Source organism: Protopterus annectens, chromosome 1.part0 (genome assembly GCF_019279795.1).
Source record: "Protopterus annectens isolate FY-2018-M chromosome 1.part0, PAN1.0, whole genome shotgun sequence".
NCBI lineage: Eukaryota > Metazoa > Chordata > Ceratodontiformes > Protopteridae > Protopterus > Protopterus annectens.
In genome coordinates, this window is record NC_056725.1 from 931,247,736 (window position 1) to 931,253,735 (window position 6,000).

A 6,000-nucleotide genomic window follows, 5' to 3' on the forward strand; every position below is an offset into this window, starting at 1 on the left:
AGTTGATGATAAGGACAGACAACACCACAGTTATGTGGTACATCAACAAACAGGGAGGCACACATTCATACTCTCTATGCCGGATGGCACTGGACCTATGGAATGTGGCTCTGAGCTACAACATTCAGTTACAAGCAATTTTTGTACCAGGAAAAGAAAACATTCTAGCAGACATATTAAGCAGGACTACCATGGATGCCCACGAATGGATGCTGCATCCGGACATCTTCAAAGCCATTACAAGAAAATGGGGACTCCCAGAAATAGACTTATTTGCATCCCCACGCAATCACCAGCTAAAGAAATTCTGCACAAGGACGTACCACCCACTTGCTTGGAAGGTGGACTCCCTATCTTTCAGTTGGAAAAACCTGACAGCATATGCATTCCCACCACTTCCTTTGATGCACAAGGTGCTTTTGAAGATCAAAGAGGACCGTCCAAGGATCATTCTGATAGCTCCAGACTGGCCAAGGCAACATTGGTACCCATTACTAAGGAGCATGTCTCGGGAACAAATATGGACACTACCCCTGGTTCCATTGCTGTTAACACAGAATAACTACAACATCCTGCATCCAAGCCTGAAAACTCTGCAGCTGACTGCATGGAACATTTCATAAGATCATTTAACCCAAATTTATCACAACGGGTTAAAGACATTATCCTTGAGGCTCGCAGACCCTCAACAAGGAAAAAATATGCAGCAAAATGGAAAAGATATCTCATTTGGAGTACTGCAAAGGGAGAAGATGTGTCACTGGTAAACATAGCCAACATCCTGGAATACTTGGCAGAGCTCTTCCACACAGGCCTGTCCTATTCTTCCATCAAGATACATGCATCAGCAATTTCAGCAGAATACAGCTTGGATCCTCCTGTCTTCTCGCATCCTCTGCTCAGGCAGTTTCTGAGAGGAATTAAAAATGTAAAACCACCTAGGAAACCACCATTGCCAGCATGGGACTTGAACTTTGTGCTAGAAAAATTGACACTTCCTCCTTTCGAACCAGCAGCAACAGCAGAATTACAATACTTATCATGGAAGACTGCTTTCCTGCTGGCAATCACTTCAGCAAGAAGGGTATCTGAACTTCAGGCATTAATGGCAGTACAACCCTTCCTGATCTTCCATCAAGATAGTGTCCATGAGAACAAATCCTACTTTTATGCCTAAGGTGGTATCCAGAGTATCTTTAAATCAGGCTATCCACCTACCTACATTCTTCCCAACCCACAGAATAGGGGAGAAAGACTGTTGCATACCTTGGATGTACATAGACAGTTACGCTACTACCTGGACAGGACCAAGGGCAATAGAAAAACTGACCAGCTACTGGTAGCATATGCGACAGGAAGGGAAGGAAAAGCAATTTCAAAACAGACAATCTCCAAGTGGATAGGAAATTGCATTAGATTTTGTTATTCCTACCATGGAAAGAAAACTCCAGAGAACATCAGGCCTCACTCTACAAGGGCTACAGCCACTACCACAGCTTTCTTGCAAGGAGTGGCTACCAAGGACATTATAGAGGCTGCTTCTTGGACCTCCGTGCATACATTTGCCAAGCATTATAACTTACCCTTATACTCCAGATCCCGAGCAGGTTTTGCCACTGCTGTTTTGCAAGGGATCCTAACTACACCATAATCTCTTCTTTCCTCCTCCCCTAGTTTGGCTATGGTATTCTACCCATTTGTAAGGACTGCAGATGCATCCTTGAAGGACATAGTACAGTTTTGTACCTACCATAAATGTAGATGTCCGATAGGAATGCATCTGCAGTCAGGATTACCACCGCCTTCCCTCTGTGGTACTCCTAGGGTATTTGCCCATCTTATAGCCAGCAGGGGGGGGGGTCTATTATGGTGTATTTGTTTGTATATATGTACATACATGCTTATTTTTTGTGTTTGCTCTCTACTATTTGGAAACATTGGCATTTATCCAAATTTAGCCTTCCAAGAGGGCACCTGGCATCTGGGGCAAGAAACACTGAGGAAAATGGCGTCGGCTGATGCCTTTATACCCGAAGAACTGCAGCTATGACGTCAGGTGAAGTGCGACACCAGCCGAGGCCAGACCCAGACTTTGGAATCCGGCCGACCGAAGGGCTGCCTGACGACAGGACAACCCATTTGTAAGGACTGCAGATGCATTCCTATCGGACATCTACATTTATGGTAGGTACAAAACTGTACTTTTTGATTCTTTGGAGGCCTCTTGCAGGGCCGCAGTTATGTGTTCTGTAATTAGGAGGCATGCTTGGTTAAAGGAACAAAATCTGCCTGATCATGTCAAAGTAAAATTATTAGATGCACCTTTACAGCATTGATACTTTGTTTCGTGTTAAGGCAGAAGAGGTGTTAAAGAAAATGGAGGACAACGCTAAATCTATGCAAACTATCAAAGATTTTTTTACAAGTACAGCCACCTAGGTTTAGTAGACACTGACCTACAAAGAATTGGTCCTTTCCTGTGTCAGACAGACCTCAAAGGGGCAGATCCAGATGCCAGGTTCATACAGGTCAAAGCAATGGGGTGCTTCTACCTCCAAAGTTGGAGAAGACAAATCCCAACCATACAGGAAACAGTCCGAACGACTTCCCCCTGCCTGCACCAAGCACTTATGTCCTGGCAGCATCCTTAGGGGAAAATTAGCACTTTTTTCTCAAAATTAGCACATTATAACCCAGGACAAGTGGGTTCCAAATATAGTGTCACAAGGCTACAAGTTCCATTTCCATACCCTGCCAAAGGCAAACGGCTAGCCAGATCTGCCAAAAAATGAATGGGCAGAGGCGCAAAAACAAGTCTCATCCCTCATGGACATGGGGGTCATTCAACAAGTACCAGAGCAAGAGCAGGGACAAGGATTTTACTCGACTGTTCTTGGTACCCAGAAAGAACAAGGCCTGGAGACCAATACTGTACCTATCCATTTGAACACATTCCTGGATGTACCAAAATTCAAAATGTTGTCATTGCAGCAGCTTCTGCCCATGCTGGGCAAGAATGCTTGGCTTGTGACTTTAGACCTAAAAGAGGCATACCTGCATGTCCCAGTCAGACAATCATGCAGAAGATACCTCAGATTCAAGGCTGGCTCAATGCATTATCAATTCTCTGCACTGCCCTTTGGCTTATCTACTGCGCCCAGGGTCTTTACAAAGTGCCTGCCACCAGTAACTGCATTCTGCAGACAGAGGAATACAAATATATCCTTACTCGGACGACTGTCTCATTCAAGCAGAGAACAAGGACATTCTTCTACAGCATGTGGCATTTGTAAAAAGGCTTCTAACATGCCTAGGGTACATAGTCAACGAAAATAAATCAAAACTAGTACCCTCTCATGAGATAATATTCCTGGGTGCAAGCTTAAATACAACTGCCTAGATGGCTTATCTCACACCAGACAAAGACAACTGACTACCTATTTCAAAATGTTGGCAACAAAGGCCCGGTTATCTGCAAGAAAAATTCTGCAGGCTTTGGGCTTCATGGCATCCTGCATCCTACTAATTCCATATGCAAGACGGCATATGAGGAAACTTCAATGGTACCTGGAAAGTGTTTGGACTCAACATTGCCACAGTCTGGAAACAATGATTACTCTCATTCCCTGCCTGCAGCAGGAATTTCAATGGTGGGTGAAGGCTTGTCACCAGAACAAGGGACAGCCATTCACATTACCCCCAGCCAGGCAGACACTAACAACGGATGCTTCAGATTATGCCTGGGGGGCCCACATGGCAGGAAGATGCATTCAGGGCACATGGTCCTCAAACCAAATGCATCTACATATCAATCAAAAGGAGATGCTAGCTGTTCAAAATGCCCTGACAGCCTTCAAGGACCTACTTCATCCGGGACAATTACTGATGAATACAGACAACACCACGGTCATGTGGTATATAAGCAAGCAGGGGGGCAAACATTCTTACCCCCTTTGCAGACTAACCATGACTTTGTGGGACACAGCATTGACTTACCAAGTACATCTGCAGGCACAATTCCTGCCAGGAAAGGGAAACACTCTGGCAGATGGACTAAGCAGAAACCTCATGGATCCCCACGAGTGGCAGCTGGATCCACAAGTCTTCACCATGATAAGGAAATGAGGATGCCCGGACATAGATCTATTTGCCTCCCCTCACAACTACCAACTAAAAAGATTCTGCAGAAGGCCTTATCACAGGCAAGCATTGAAAGTGGATGCCCTATCTTTCAGCTGGAAAAACCTATCAGTATATGCCTTTCCTCCACTGCCTCTCCTCCCCAAAGTACTCCTATAGGTCAGACAGGAGAAGCCAAAGATGATACTGATTGCCCCGGACTGGCCACGCCAGTACTGGTATCCAATACTAAGGAACTTGTCTTAATGCCCAGCTTGGACCTTACCTCAAATACGTCATCTACTGACCCAGAAAAACAATCAGATCCTGCACAGCCAACTCAGTACTTTAAATCTGGCAGCATGGCGAATAATGTAGTCATACAAAACACACCTCTCAGTAAAGCTGTGATGGATGTCATTTTGGAAGCCAGAAGGCCTAGTACTAGAAAATCTTATGCTGGAAAATGGAAGAGATTATGTGCTTGCAACCAAGCACAAGGAACTGATACAGCTGTACCAAATATTCCTCAGATTTTGCAATACTTAACTGAGATGCTAGACAAAGGTCTATCTTTTTCATCAATTAAAATTCACACCTCTGCCATTTTGGCTCATTACAATACAGAGCCACCAATTTTTTCCTCATCCTTTATTAAAACAGTACCTCAGAGGAGCTAAAAATTTAAGGTCTCCAAGGAGATCACCAATACCTGCATGGGACCTCAACTATGTCTTGGAAAAACTCACCCTGCCTCCTTTTGAGCCAGCTGGTACTGCTGATATAAAGTTTTTTATCTTGGAAAACAGCTCTTCTCTTAGCAATAACTTCTGCAAGATGAGTTTCAGAGCTACAGGTACTCATGGCTGTGAAACCTTTTATCATTTTTTATCCAGACAGGGTCCCAACTTTTATGCCTAAGGTGGTGTCCAGTGTGGCTCTTAACCAAACTATTCATCTGCCAACTTTTTATCCAAATCCACAGAACAAGGGGAAGAGAATTCTGCATTCTTTGGACATACACAGACAGCTTAGATTCTACTTGGACAGAACCAAAATTTTCAGGAAGACAGAGCAATTACTAGTGGCATATGCTGCAGGATCACAAGGAAAGGCTATCTCAAAGCAGACTGTTTCAAAGTGGATAGGCCACTGCATTCATTTCTGCTATTTACACTATGGCAAGCCAGTGTCTAACGGCATTAGGCCACATTCAACCAGAGCTGCAGCCCACTTCAGCAGCCTTTCTCAGGGGAGTACCAACCAAAGACATTTTAGAGGCTGCTACTTGGAGTTCAGTGCACACCTTTACAAAGCACTATCATCTGCCACTCTACTCTAAATCCAGGGCAGGCTTTGCCACTGCAGTTCTGCAGGACCTCAAAGCCGCTCCTAATGCTGTTTAGCTCCAGCCTCCCAACCATAGCTTTGGGACTCTACCCATATGTAATGACTGCAACAGTGTAACACAAAGAACGTAGTACAGTTGTGTACACTTACCATAAATGTAGATGTTCGAGTGTATTCACTGTTGCAGTCCAGGTTACCCACCCGCCATCCCCCTTTTTTCTGCTGGAACTTTTCTTTCCTTCTCTGATTTATACAACCTATGTGGTGTATTTGCTTGTAGATGAAGGTAAACTTTATACTGGTGTATGTATTTATATATATATATATATATATATATATATATATATATATATATATATATATATATATATACATTTTGGCTACCGTTTTAGGGGGCACCTGACATCTGGGGCAAGAAAAACTGAAGAAAATGGTGTTAGTTTCTTTTATAGCCCTGACGTCAAGGAAGGGGTGGCAGCAGCTGGCGCAGGACCCAAGACTTTTGAATTCAGGCCAACTGAGGGCAACCTG